Source organism: Pristiophorus japonicus, chromosome 1 (genome assembly GCF_044704955.1).
Source record: "Pristiophorus japonicus isolate sPriJap1 chromosome 1, sPriJap1.hap1, whole genome shotgun sequence".
In the NCBI taxonomy this organism is placed as follows: Eukaryota; Metazoa; Chordata; class Chondrichthyes; family Pristiophoridae; genus Pristiophorus; species Pristiophorus japonicus.
In genome coordinates, this window is record NC_091977.1 from 505,365,246 (window position 1) to 505,380,967 (window position 15,722).

The 15,722-nt window shown below is 44.0% G+C and overlaps 1 protein-coding gene across 1 annotated transcript in view; it reads right to left on the bottom strand.

The window, feature by feature from the left end:
* Positions 1-15,722, bottom strand: part of adgrb1a (adhesion G protein-coupled receptor B1a) — a 691,398-nt gene that overhangs the window by 42,497 nt on the left and 633,179 nt on the right. The gene's annotated exons all lie outside the window — the stretch shown is intronic.

Below are 15,722 nucleotides of genomic sequence, written 5' to 3' on the forward strand. Positions count from 1 at the left end.
GAGTTGTTGATGCCAGTTCATTGGATATATTCAAGAGGGAGTTAGATATGGCCCTTACAGCTAAACGGATCAAGGGGTATGGAGAGAAAGCAGGAAAGGGGTACTGAGGTGATGATCAGACATGATCTTATTGAATGGTGGTGCAGGCTTGAAGGGTCGAATGGCCGACACCTGCACCTATTTTCTATGTTTCTATGTTTTTATGACCTGGGGGTCCTTATGCATGGAACACATAAGGTTAGTTTGCAGGTATAGCAAGTAATCAGGAAGGCAAATGAGATGTTAGCCTTTATTGTAAGGGGGATAGAGTATAAAAGCAGGGAAATACTGCTTCAACTGTATAGGGTATTGGTGAAACCACATACCTGTGTACAGTTTTGGTCTCCTTATTTAAGGAGGGATAGACTTACATTGGAGACAGTTCAGAGAAGGTTCACTAGGTTGATTGCTGAGATAAGGGGTTTTGACTTTTGAAGAAATGTTGGGCCTATACTCATTGGAGTTTAGAAGAATGAAAGGGAATCTTATTGAAACATAAGAAACTGAGGGGGCTAGACAAGGTAGATGCAGAGAGGATATTTCCACTCATGGGGGAACCTAGAATTAGGAGGTATAGTTTAAGAATAAGGGGTCGCCCATTTAGAACTGAGATGAGGAGGAATTTCTTCTCTCGGAGGGTCGTAAATCTATTGAATTCTCTGCCCCAGAGAGCTGTGGAGGCTGGGTCATTGAATATATTTAAGGTGGAGATAGACAGATTTTTGAGCGACAATGGAGTGAGTGAAGGGTTATGGGGAGCAAGCATGGAAATGGAGCTGAGCCCAAAATCAGATCAACCATGATCTTACTAAATGGCGGAGCAGGCTCGAGGGGCCAAATAGCCGACTCCTGCTCCTATTTCCTATAACTCTTTGATCAAGCCTTTGGTCACCTGCGCTAATTTCTATTTATGCGGCTGTCAAATTTTTATCTCATCATACTCCTGTGAAGCGCCTTGGGACATTTCATTCCGTTAAAGGCGCTATATAAATAAAAGTTGTTGTTGTTGTTAAAATGAACTGTCCCTAAATACTACATGAACTGTTTCTCTCCAATGTTTTCCTCTTCTCTCTTGGACAATTTGACTCATGTTTGGGTACAGCCACCCTCCTCTACCTCAGCCAACTGGCCATTTTTTCATGTTTGAGACTGGACAGTCAGTAGGCAGGTTATTCATTCATAGGGAACATCGCAGGATCCTCATTCAAGGTGCCCATGCATACTGTCCAACAGGGATCATTGGGCACAGATCAGGAGCAGTAAGCAAGTCTGATTTTCCCTTTCTTTAGCGCAGGGTATTGAGGCCTATTGCACTACCCCAAATGCTGCTGCTGCTAACTCAGCACAAGTCATTGAGGGAAGTGAACTTATTTCAGTGATTTGAAAAGGGATGTGGATTGGAATCAAAGTATGGCGGGCAAAGCAGTAAATGAGCAATGGGATGCCTTCAAAAGAAGAGATAGTTCGGGTACAGACTAGACACATTCCCATGAGGATGAAAAGGGGCATCAAAAGGTACAGCGTCCTCGATGACTAAAGATATAGAGATTAAAAGGAAATAGGAAAAGGAGGCTTATAATAAATTTGGGGTTTACAATTCAGCAAGGAACCAAGTTGAACACAAAAAGTACAGTGAAGAACTGAAAATGGAAATAAGAGGGACGAAGAGAGTTTATCAGAACAGATTAGCTGGTAACGTAAAAAGGAACCTCAACATCTTTTCTAAACATATAAATAGTAAAAGGGTCGTCAAAGGAAGGGTGGGGCCGATCAGGGACCAAAAAGGTCTTCAGAGGGCATGGTTGCTGTACGAAATTAGTACTTTGTATCTGTCTTCACGAAAGAAGAGGATGCTGCCAATGTCACAGTAAAGGAGGAAGAAGTAGAGAAACTGGATAGGATAAAAATAGATAAACGGAGGTACTTGAAAAACTGGCAGCATTCAAAGTTAAAAAAAGTCATCCGGTCCGGATGGGATGCATCCTAGGTCGCTGAGGGAAGTAAGGGTGGAAATTGCAGAGGCTCTGGCCACAATCGTCCAATGTTCTTTAGATATGGGAGTGGTGCCAGAGGACTGGAGGATGGTAAATGTTACAGAGAGATAAACCCAGCAATTACAAGACCAATCAGCCTAATGTCCCTGGAAACCTTTAGAGACATTAATGTGGGACAAAAGAGACTGACATTTGGAAAAATATGGGTTAATAAATTTAAGCCAGTATGATTTGTTCTAGGCAAATCATGTTTGAGTTCTTTGATGACGTAACAGAGAGGGTGGCTGAGGGTAATGCAGTTGACATTGCATTTATGGACTTTCAAAAGGCCTTTGACAAGTACCATATAATAGACTTGTTGGAAAAATTGAAACGCCTGTGATTAAAGGGACAGTGGCTATGTGGATACAAAATTGGCTAAGGGACAGAAAGCAGAGAGTAATTGTGAACGGTTGTTTTTCAGACTGGAGGGATGAGTGCAATGGTGTCTCCATGTGGTTGGTGTAGGAAGCACTGCTCTTTTTGATATATATTAATGACCTGGCATAATTTCAAAGTTTGCAGATGAAACAAAATTCAGAAATGTAGTCAACAGTGAGGAGGATGGCAACAGACTTCAGGAGGACAGACAGATTAGTAAAATGGGCAGACACATGAAATTTAACGCAGAGAAGTGTGAAGTGATTCTTTGAGTAGGAAGAATGAGGAGGTGCAATATTAACTAAATGATACAATTTTAAAGGGCGCAAGAGCAGAGACCTGGAAGAGTATGTACACAAGTCTTTGAAGGTGCAGGACACGTTGAGAAGGCTGTTAAAAAGGCATACAAGGTCCTTGGCTTTATAAATAGAGGCATAGAGTACAAAAGCAAGAAAGTTATGCCAAACATTTATAAAACACTGGCTAGGTCCTAGCTGGAGTATTGTGACAAATTCTGGGCACCACACGTTCGGAAAGATATTTTGAACTTAGAGAGGGCGAAGAGAATATTTACTATAATGTACATAAGAACATAAGAAATAGGAGCAGGAGTAGGTCATATGGCCCCTCGAGCCTGCTCCACCATTTAATACGATCATGGCTGATCCAAATATGTCCTTACTATACAGTACAAATGCACATGAGGTCTATACTAGAGAGAAGATCACTCTGTGATCAGTAACCTTTATTAGCCAGCACTGAAGTGATGAAGGTGGGTGGAGCTTCCCCTTTTATACCTGAAAGTCCAGGTTAGGAGTGTCTCCCACAAGTTCACCACCTCGTGGTCAGCGTTCTCACGGTGTACAACTTAGGTCATTTTATACATGGATTACAATGACAGTTGAATACATGACATCATCTCCCCCCCAAAGTCTTGTTGGGATCACAGGTTAAGTCTCTCTGGTGGTTTACGCTCCCTTGTAGAGCGCCTGAGTTGGGGCTCTGGTTGTTGAGCGTTGGCCTGAGTGTCTGCTGTTTGCAGTACCTCGGGCCTTTCCGGACTGCCCACAGTGACTGGGCTCTCCTCCACTTGGTTCCGGTGTTCGGTCACCTGTGGTGGAGTTAACTTTACATCGTGTTCTTCCTCTGCTTCTTCTATGGGGTTGCTGAACCTCCTTTTTGTTTGATCCACGTGTTTGCGGCAGATTTGTCCATTGGTAAGTTTAACTGCCGGAATCCTATTCCCCTCTTTGGTAATCACAGTGCCTGCGAGCCACTTGGGCCCTGCAGCGTAGCTGAGGACAAAGACTGGGTCATTGACATCAATACGTTGCACCCTCGTATTCCCATCATGGTAGTCACATTGTGACCGGCGCCTGCTCTCAACAATTTCTTTCATGGTGGGGTGTATGAGGGATAACCTGGTTTTGAGCATCCTTTTCATTAGCAGCTCTGCGGGTGGAACCCCTGTGAGTGAGTGTGGTCGGGATCTATTGGCCAACAGGAGGCGTGATAAGCGGCTTTGTAGGGAACCCCCTTGGATTCTGAGCATCCCTTGTTTGATTATCTGCACTGCTCGTCCCGCCTGGCCGTTTGAGGCCGGCTTGATCGGTGCCGTTCTGACATGGTTGATACCATTTCCTGCCATGAAGTTCTGGAACTCAATGCTTGTAAAGCACGGACCATTGTCGCTGACCAAGACGTCCTGTAGACCATGGGCAGCGAACATTGCCCGTTGATTTTCTACCGTGGCAGAGGATGTGCTTGAATTGAGAATGTCACACTCGATCCATTTGGAGTAGGCGTCTACTACAACCAAAATCATTTTTCCCATGAAAGGACCTGCGTAGTCCACATTGATGTGTGATCATGGCTTGGCGGGCCAGGACCAGAGGCTCAGGGGGGCTTCCCTGGGCGCATTGCCCAGCTGGGCACACGTGTTGCACCTGCGAACACAAAGTTCCAGGTTTACGTCTATCACCAAACACGTGACCTGACAACTGCCTTCATCATGACAATGCCCGGGTGATCATTGTGGAGTTCTCTGATGAACGCCTCCCTGCCCATCTGGGGCATGACTACTCGGTTTCCCCATAGTAGGCAATCGGCCTGAATCGAGAGTTCATCCTTGCGCTTGTGAAATGGTTTAAATTCCTTGGGGTATGCCCCATACGTGGCTGCCCAGTCCCCATTCAGGACACATTTCTTGACTAAAGACTGTAGCGGGTCTCTATTTGTCCAGATCTTGATCTGACGGGCTGTCACGGGTGAGCCTTCGCTTTCAAAAGCTTCAACAGCCATGATCATCTCAGCAGCATGCTTGGTTGCCCCCTATGTGGTGGCTAGTGGGAGCCTGCTGAGTGCATCGGCGCAGTTTTCAGTGCCCGGTCTGTGCCAAATTGTATAGTCATAGGCGGTTAACGTGAGTGCCCACCTCTGTATGCGGGCCGACGCATTTGCATTTATGGCCTTGTTGTCGACCAAAAGGGACGTGAGGGGTTTGTGATCTGTCTCCAGCTCAAATTTCCTGCCAAACAGGTACTGGTGCATTTTTTTTACTGCATATACACATGCAAGCGTTTCCTTTTCTACCATCCCGTAGCCCCTTTCTGCCTGGGACAGACTTCTGGAGGCATAAGTTACCGGCTGTAACTGACCATTGGCATTAACATGCTGCAAAACACACCCAACCCCACAGGACGACGCATCGCACGTTAAAACAAGTTTCTTACATGGGTCATATAGCGTTAACAGATTGTAAGAGCACGCAATTTGTTATGCTCCATCAAAAGCCCTTTCCTGGCTGTCCCCCCAGACCCATTCGCGACCTTTGCGTAGGAGCACGTGTAGCGGCTCTAACAGCGTGCTCAATTTGGGAAGAAAGTTACCAAAATAGTTCAGGAGCCCCAGGAACGAATGCAGCTCCATCGTGTTAAGGGGATTGGATGCTCTCTGGATCGCTTCCGTTTTGGATGAAGTAGGTTTGATCATATCTGCTGCTACCCTCATCCCCAGGAATTCTGCCTCTGGAGCTAGGAAGATGCACATCACCTTTTTCAGTCGCAGACCTACCTGGTCCAGTCTGCGTAGCACCTCCTCCAGGTTGTGGAGGTGTTCTTCAGTATCGCAACCCGTGATGAGGATATCGTTTTGGAAAACCACCGTCCTTGGAATCGACTTGAGGAGACTTTCCATGTTTCGTTGAAAGATCGCGGCGGCCGAGCGAATCCTGAATGGACATCTGTTGTACTCAAACAACCCCTTGTGTGTCATGATGGTGGTCAGCTTCTTCAACTCACTCGCCAGCTCCTGGGTCATGTAAGCTGAGGTCAGGTCCAATTTTGAAAAAGGTTTGCCACCGGATAGCGTCGTAAAGAGGTCCTCCACTCGGTAGTGGGTACTGGTCTTTGAGTGACACCCGATTGATGGTGGCCTTGTAATTACCACATATCCTGACCGACCTATCCGCCTTGAGCACTGGCATAATCGGCTTGCTCAGTCACTGAATTCGACTGGCGAGATGATGCCTTCCCTCAGCAGGCGGTCCAATTCGCCTTCTATCTTTTCCCGCATCACGTACGGCACCGCTCTGGCCTTGTGATGTACTGGCCTGGCATCCGAGTTTCCTTGGCCCCCATGAAAGTGCCAATGCCAGGTTGAAATAGTGAGTCAAATTTGTCCAGAACCTGTGAGCATGATATTCGCTCCACAGAAGAAATTGCATTGACATCGCCCCATTTCCAGTTCATGTCAGCAAGCCAACTCCTCCCCAGCAGTGCGGGACCATCCCCCGGGATAATCGAGAGTGGCAACCTGTTCTCCGAATCTTTGTGGGTCACGACTACCGTGGCGCTGCCTAGCACCGGAATTATCTCCTTTGTATATGTCCATAGCTGTGCGTCAATCGGCAATAATTTTGGCCTCCTGGCCTTGGATGCCCACAACTTGTCGAACTGTTTGATACTCATCAGGGTCTGGCTGGCCCCCGTGTCTAGCTCCATTGATACTGGGATGCCATTGAGGAGCACTTTCATCATTATTGGTGGCGTCCTGGTGTATGAGCTGTATATGTGCTCCACATGAACTCGCTGAACTTCAGCTTCCAGTGATTTCCTCCAGTGTCCATTTGGCCTCGTAGGGCTTACATCAGGCCCGTCCTCCTTGTACATCAACCTGGCTGCAGGCTTCCTGCACATACGCGCCAAGTGACTGCTGATGTTGCAATTTCTGCAGGTATATTGCTGATACCTGCAAGCTCTGGCTGTGTGTTTGCCTCCACACCTCCAACATGAGCCGTTGTTGGAAACAAAAGGTTCATTACCAGTCGATCGTCTCTGTCTCTGTAACTGTCCTTAAACGCATCATTGACAGGTGTTGATGGCCCCATTACTGGCCGCATTGTCCCTTGCGATGGCATGAATCACTGTTCAGCTAGCCATTGTCTCTGTTGACTTCCCCCTTTGGGTTCGACTACATGTTCGGGCATATCCGATTGCCCCTGTCTGCCTGGAGAACTGTGTGCCGCGTTAACAATGTTGATTCCCAATCCATTTGCTGCATTTAAACCAAGATTTTTGTCAATCATCATTCTGGTCTCTTCCTCCCCTGAGATAAATGTCTGGGCCATCAAAGCTGCCGTTTCCAGGGTCAAGTCTTTGGTCTCAATCAGTTTCCTGAAAACCCCAGCGTGCCCGATGCCCTCAATAAAAAAGTCTCGCAGCATCTCCACTCTGCATGCATCTGGGAACTTACATAGGCTCGCCAGTCACCGGAGACATGCCACGAAGTCTGGAACGCTTTGCCCTTCTCGCTACCGGTGCGTGTAAAACCAGTGTCTCGCCATGTGCATGCTGCTCGCCGATTTAAGGTGTTCCCCGATCAACTTAGTGAGCTCTTCAAAAGTCTTGTCCTCCGGCTTCTCTGGCGCTAGAAGGTCCTTCATCAGGGAGTAGGTCCTGGATCCACAAACCGTCAGATGAGTCCTGCGTTTGTCGGCCGAATCCTGTCCCAGCCATTCCTTAATGACGAAACTTTGCTGTAGTCTCTCAATAAAATCGTCCCAATCATCACCAAAACAGTACCTCTCATCTGTGCTGCCAGTTGCCATGCTCGCGTGGTTTAAATCCCAGTTACTCGTCGCCAATAATATGTCCTTACTGTACAGTACAAATGCACACGAGGCCCATACTAGAGAGAAGGACACTCTGTGACCAGTAACCTTTATTAGCCAGCACTGAAGTGGTGAAGGTGGGTGGAGCTTCCCTTTTTATACCTGAAAGTCCAGGTTAGGAGTGTCTCCCACAAGTTCACCACCTAGTGGTCAGTGTTCTCACGGTGTACAACTTAGGTCAGTTTATACATGGATTACAATGACAGTTGAATACATGACAGATCCAATCATGGACTCAGGTCCACTTTCCTGCCCGCTCCCCATAACCCCTTAACCCCTTATCGATTAAGAAACTGTCTATCTCTGTCTTAAATTTATTCAATGTCCCAGCTTCCACAGCTCTCTGAGGCAGTGAATTCCACAGACCCTCAGAGAAGAAATTTCTCCTCATCTCAGTTTTAAATGGGCGGCCCCTTATTCTAAGATTATGCCCCCTAGTTCTAGTCTCCCCTATCAGTAAAAACATCCTCCCTGCATCCACCTTGTCAAGCCCCCTCATAATCTTATACATTTCGATAAGATCTCCTCTCATTCTTCTGAATTCCAATGAGTAGAGGCCCAACCTCCTCAACCTTTCCTCATTAAGTTAACCGCCTCACCTCCAGAATCAACCTAGTGAACCTTCTCTGAACAGCCTCCAAAGCAAGTATATCCTTTCGTATATATGGAAACCAAAACTGTACGTAGTGTTCCAGGTGTGGTCTCACCAATACGCTGTATAACTGTAGCAAGACTTCCTTGTTTTTATACTCCATCCCCTTTGCAATAAAGGCCAAGATTCCATTGGCCTTCCTAATCACTTGCTGTACATGCATACTAAACTTTTGTGTTTCATGCACTAGTACCCCCAGTTCCCGCTGTACTGCAGCACTTTGTAATTTTTCTCCATTTAAATAATAACTTGCTCTTTGATTTTTTCTGCCAAAGTGCATGACCTCACACTTTCCAACATTATACCCCATCTGCCAACTTTTTGCCCACTCACATTGCCTGTCTATGTCCTTTTGCAGATTATTTGTGTCCTTCTCACACATTGCTTTTCCTCCCATCTTTGTATTGTCTACAAACTTGGCTCCGTTACACTCGGACCCTTCTTCTAATTCATTAATATAGATTGTAAATAGTTGGGGTCCCAGCACTGATCCCTGCGGCACCCCACTAGTTACTGATTGCCAACTCGAGAATGAACCATTTATCCCGACTCTCTGTTCTCTGTTAGTTAGCCAATCCTCTATCCATGCTAATATATTACCCCCAACCCTGTGACCTTTTTATCTTGTGCAGTAACCGTTCATGTGGCACCTTGCCTACCAGGGATGAAAGACTTTCAGTTAATGAAAAGACTAGAGAAACTGCGGTTATTCTCCTCAGAGCAGAGAAGGTTAAGGGGAGATACGATAAAGGTGTTCTAAATCTTGAAGGATTGATCGAGTAAATCAGCAGAAACTGTTTCAGTGATAGAATGGTCAGCAACCAGAAGGAACAAATTTGAGATAATTGGCAAAAGAACCAGAGGTGACATGAGGAAACATTTTTTTACACAGCAATTTGTTATGATGTGGGATGCATTGCCTGAAAGTGTGGTAGAAGCAGATTCAATATTAACCTTCAAATGGGAATTTGATAAATACTTGAAAAGGAAAAAAAAACTACAGGGCTATGGGGAGAGCAGGGGAGTGGGACTCATTGGATAGCTCCTTTAAAGAGCCAGCACAGGCACGATGGTCGAATGGGCTCCATCGTCCTGAACCATTTTAGGATTCTATGAAAAGCTGTACGGACTGCGAGACTCCATTCTTTTGTAGGGAATGCTTGAGGAGCTTTAAAAAAAAAGGAAAAGCCTATAACTCACACAAGGTATCCCTGAAGCAAAATATTATTAATTAATACATTAAAAGCCTGAAACCAACACAACGCGTGACTTAGTACACTATTTTTCTTTGCAACATTTTGACTTATGGACGAATCATTTAATAAGCTCACACTTTAAATGCTGAATGTGAGATCAGACTTCTTCAAAAACTGATTTCACTGTACAATGCTATTATGAGTCACTTGGTTAAACCCTCACATTATATCTGTAAAGCGAACATTTGCTCATCAGAGTTGAAAGTTTTAAACTGGAGAGACCTACATCGAAACCAGCATTTATAACAGAAGTAGGCTGGATTCAAAATGGCCAGCTTGCTTTTGTCAACTCAAAGATTAATGCAAGCTGCCAGAGAGGAAAATTATGCTGAATTTTTCAATCAGCATAGAAAAATGGCAGCAATTTATCCAAATATTATGAAATATTTTGAGAGCATTATCTCAATTCCTTCACATAACTGCCACCCCAAAGTATTATTTTGTGTAGTTGAATTCAGAGATTACACTCAACATGGGAAGAATATATGTTGCTACTTAATAGATGCCGAGACAAAGAGGAAAATATTTAGAAAAATGACCTAAAGCTTGGTTGAAAATGTGGATATTAAGGAGGAGAGGAAGGTCGAGCTGCAGAGGGCTTTAGGGAGGACACTCAAAAATGTGGGGCCGAGATGGCTGAAGACACGGCCGTCAAGGGTAGGGCCGTGCAAGAGGCCAGACTCTATCCTCATCTCTATTTTTATTTTGTTACCATTCACTATCTCTTCAGTCTTTGTTTTTCTCGAATTCAGGTTTGAACTCAACTGAATTCATGAGTCGTTGTGAGGTCCATCAACCACTTAATGTGTCTATGTCTGTATGTTCTTCCGTCTTATCATTAACCATGCAACAGTCTCTCTCTTGAGTTCTGAGTTCAGAGGGCGGTGGGGAGGGAGGGGGGCGGCAGGGTGATGATGATTGTAGGGTTGGAGGAGGTTAGAGAAATAGTGAAGAACAATACTATGAAGGGATTTAAACACGAGGATGGGAATTTTAAATGGGAGGCTTTGGGGGACCGGGAGCCAATGCAAGTCAGCAAGAACAGGAGTACAGAACAGAATCTGGGCAATATTAGAGAGGTGGAAAATGGTGGTTGTGTTGAATTGAATGCTGAGGTTGCAAACAGTCTGGCTCAATCGGAGACAGTGGCTGAGGTAGGGATAAAATGGATGGCAGAGTTTGTAATGGGGGGGCAGAGGATACTGGGTTCTGTCTTCCCAATGTTAACTGGAGAAACTCAAGCACATAATTCATCCATTTGTTTCCTTTAAGAGGATGGATCACAAACTGCATAATATTAACCCTTTGAGGATTGCAAGTAACAGTTGTGTTCAAAATAAAACAAAATCTGTTATTAGATTTCAAGTAATTCATTTATTCAGAGAATAATCAGAATTGTACTTTTCTTACTACGTTGTAATATTCAGAATTGGAAAGGTACAGAGAATCATTTCTATAGATGTCACATGATGGAAACCATGCGTTAAAATCCACAAAGGATCTTTAGTACTCAAAGGGTTCAAGAAAATAGTATTATTTCAACTTTCTTTTCATTCCCTTGCTCACACGAACACCATTTTCCCTTGGATGCACTTTGGCCTCCAGGATTGCACCTGGAGATCAGGCCCACCTCAAAGGGCACCTTTGTCCTTAATGTTGTCCTTAAATTTGGCCATTAGCTGGTGCTGTGTGATTTGAGTAGGATGGCTTCCTTCATCAAAACCTTTGGTCCTGCACTTTGCTTCAGGTTAATGTTACTCAAGAGTTATGGGAATTGGTCATCCAATAACTGGGGGATGCAGGCAAACTGATCAGAATGCCACTGCTCTATCAGGCAGCCAACTCAGTCAAAATATATTTTTTTGCTTCCCTGGGTTTAATTTCAAATCTTTACTAATCAAAGATGAAGAATACTCAATTCACACAACATAGAAAATTTCATTCATTTAAAATATTTTTTTTCCAGCAAGGACTTCCTTTGTTGAAAAATATTATAGCTTAACTTTTCTAATAAACTGAGAGAATATTACATAAAAACATAACATAAGAACATAAGAATTAGGAACAGGAGTAGGCCATCAAGCTCCTCGAGCCTGCTCCACCATTCAACAAGATCATGGCTGATCTGGCCATGGACTCAGCTCCACTTACCCGCCCGCTCCCCGTAACCCTTAATTCCCTTATTGGTTAAAAATCTATCTATCTGTGATTTGAATACATTCAATGAGCTAGCCTCAACTGCTTCCTTGGGCAGAGAATTCCACAGATTCACAACCCTCTGGGAGAAGAAATTCCTTCTCAACTCAGTTTTAAATTGGCACCCCCATATTTTGAGGCTGTGCCCCCTAGTTCTAGTCTCCCCGACCAATGGAAACAACCTCTCTGCCTCTATCTTGTCTGTCCCTTTCATTATTTTAAATGTTTCTATAAGATCACCCCTCATCCTTCCGAACTCCAATGAGTAAAGACCCAGTCTACTCAATCTATCATCATAAGGTAATCCCCTCATCTCTGGAATCAGCTTAGTGAATCGTCTCTGTACCCCCTCCAAAGCTAGTATATCCTTCCTTAAGAAAGGTGACCAAAACTGCACGCAGTACTCCAGGTGCGGCCTCACCAATACCCTACACAGATGCAGCAGGACCTCCCTGTTTTTGTACTCCATCCCTCTCGCAATGAAGGCCAACATTCCATTCGCCTTCCTGATTACCTGCTGCACCTGCAAACTAACTTTTTGGGATTCATGCACAAGGACCCCCAGGTCCCTCTACACTGCAGCATGTTGTAATTTCTCCCCATTCAAATAATATTCCCTTTTACTGCTTTTTTCCCAAGGTGGATGACCTCACATTTTCCAACATTGTATTCCATCTGCCAAATCTTAGCCCATTCGTTTAACCTATCTAAATCTCTTTGCAGCCTCTCTGTGTCCTCTACACAACCCGCTTTTCCACTAATCTTTGTGTCATCTGCAAATTTTGTTACACTACACTCTGTCCCCTCTTCCAGGTCATCTATGTATATTGTAAACAGTTGTGGTCCCAGCATCGATCCCTGTGGCACACCACTAACCACCTATTTCCAACCCGAAAAGGACCCATTTATCCCGACTCTCTGCTTTCTGTTAGCCAGCCAATTCTCGATCCATGCTAATACATTTCCTCTGACTCCGCGTACCTTTATCTTCTGCAGTAACATTTTGTGTGGCACCTTATCGAATGCCTTTTGGAAATCTAAATACACCACATCCATCGGTACACCTCTATCCACCATGCTCGTTATATCCTCAAAGAATTCCAGTAAATTAGTTAAACATGATTTCCTCTTCATGAATCCATGTTGCGTCTGCTTGACTGCACTATTCCTATCTCGATGTCCCGGTATTTCTTCCTTAATGATAGCTTCAAGCATTTTCCCCACTATAGATGTTAAACTAACCAGCCTATAGTTACCTGCCTTTTGTCTGCCCCCTTTTTTAAACAGAGGCGTTACATTAGCTGCTTTCCAATCCGCTGGTACCTCCCCAGATTCCAGAGAATTTTGGTAGATTATAATGAATGCATCTGCTACAACTTCCGCCATCTCTTTTAATACCCTGGGATGCATTTCATCAGGACCAGGAAACTTGTCTACCTTGAGTCCCATTAGCCTGTCCAGCATTACCCCCCCTAGTGATAGTGATTATCTCAAGGTCCTCCCTTCCCACATTCCCGTGACCAGCAATTTTTGGCATGGTTTTTGTGTCTTCCACTGTGAAGACCGAAGCAAAATAATTGTTTAAGGTCTCAGCCATTTCCACATTTCTCATTATTAAATCTCCCTTCTCATCTTCTAAGGGACAAACATTTACTTTAGTCACTCTTTTCTGTTTTATATATCGGTAAAAGCTTTTACTATCTGTTTTTATGTTTTGCGCAAGTTTTCTTTCGTAATCTATCTTTCCTTTCTTTATTGCTTTCTTAGTCATTCTTTGCTGTCGTTTAAAATTTTCCCAATCTGCTAGTTTCCCACTAACCTTGGCCACCTTATACGCATTGTTTTTTTAATTTGATACTCTCCTTTATTTCCTTGGTTATCCACGGCTGGTTATCCCTTCTCTTACCGCCCTTCTTTTTCACTGGAATATATTTTTGTTGAGCTCCTTAAAAGTCCTCCACTCTTCCTCAATTGTGCCACCATTTAGTCTGTGTTTCCAGTCTACTTTCGCCAACTCTGCCCTCATCCCACTGTAGTCCCCTTTGTTTAAGCATAGTAGGCTCATTTGAGACACTACTTCCTCACCCTCAATCTGTATTACAAATTCAACCATACTGTGATCACTCATTCCGAGAGGATCTTTTACTCGGAGATCTTTTATTATTCCTGTCTCATTACACAGGACCAGATCTAAGATAGCTTGCTCCCTTGTAGGTTCTGTAACATATTGTTCCAAGAAACAATCCCGTATGCATTCTATGAATTCCTCCTCAAGGCTACCCCGTGCGATTTGGTTTGACCAATCGATATGTAGGTTAAAATCCCCCATGATTACTGCCGTTCCTTTTTCACATGCCTCCATTATTCCCTTGATTATTGCCCGCCCCACCATGAAGTTATTATTTGGGGATCTATAAACTACGCCACCAGTGACTTTTTCCCCTTACTATCTCTAATCTCCACCCACAATGATTCAACATTTTGTTCATTAGAGCCAATATCGTCTCTCACAACTGCCCTGATATCATCCTTTATTAACAGAGCTACCCCACCTCCTTTCCCTTCTTGTCTATCTTTCCAAATTGTCAGATACCCCTGTATGTTCAATTCCTAGTCTTGGCCATCCTGCAACCACGTTTCTGTAAAGGCCACCAAATCATACCCATTTGTAATGATTTGTGCCGTCAACTCATTTACTTTATTTCGAATGCTGCGTGCATTTAGGTAGAGTGTTTTAATACTTGTTTTTAAAGTCATGATTTTTCGCTTTGCCCCCTCCTGCAGCACCGTTATATTCATACATATTGTCCCTTCCTATCACCTTGTGGTTTACACTTACCCCAGTGCTACTCTGCTCTGTTGCCTCCTGCCTTTTGCATTCTTTCTTGGGGTCCTGTTCATCTGAGCTCTCACCCACTCTAACTAGCTCAGAGCCCTCTCCTGGGTTCCGAATACTCCTTGCATTGAGGCACCGAGCTTTCATGCTTGCCTTTTTATTACACTTTGACCCTTTAAAATTTTGCTGTACAGTGGCCTTTTTTGTTTTTTGCCTTGGGTTTCTCTGGCCTCCACTTTTACTCATCTCCTTTCTGTCTTTTGCTTTTGTCTCCATTTTGTTTCCCTCTGTCTCCCTGCATTGGTTCCCATCCCCCTGCCATATTAGTTTAACTCCTCCTCAACAGCACTAGCAAACACTTCCCCTAGGACATCGTCTGACCAGGAATGTCGCTGTTTTGTTGACTGACATTGGTCCCCTAGCATTATTTATATCGACATACTGCCAACAGTTATACTCACTCTGAAATCTCAGTAACGGCTTTATACTGAAAATTACTGTTTTAAGGGGAAGCTCAGAAAAAGTACAATCGCTTAAGAGTCTTGTGGTGAGACAGCTGGTTCTTCGAACTCTCTGTTAAATATATTCCACATCCAATACACATTAACCTAGATCACCTTCCCAGTAATAACTGCATTATCCTTCAGTAAATTTACAGCTATCATGTCACACTTAGTGATCCATAATACAAATTGCACTGGTTGTCAGGCATTCAAACTGACAGCCATTGCTGAGAAAAATAAAGGATCCAATACAGATTTTACATAGAATATACAGCACAGAAACAGGCCATTCAGCCCAATTGCTGGCATTTATGCTCCACACAAGCCTCCTCCCACTCTATTTACTTTATCTCACCCTGTCAACATATCTTTCTATTCCTTTCTCCCTCATGTACTTATCTCGCTTCCCCTTAAATGTATCGATGCTATTCACTGCAACCATTCTGTGTGGTAGTCAGTTCGACATTCTCATCACTATTTGAGTGAAGAAACTTCGGGCCCTAGTTTTAGACTGCCAACATCTCCAGCGAATGTGTCCCATTATTTTTAAGTTTTCAATTGATTTAGATGCACAAACATATGGATAAATATATCTACATACCATACACTGTATACAAACACATGTATATTATAAAAAATCTACCTGAATGAGAGGA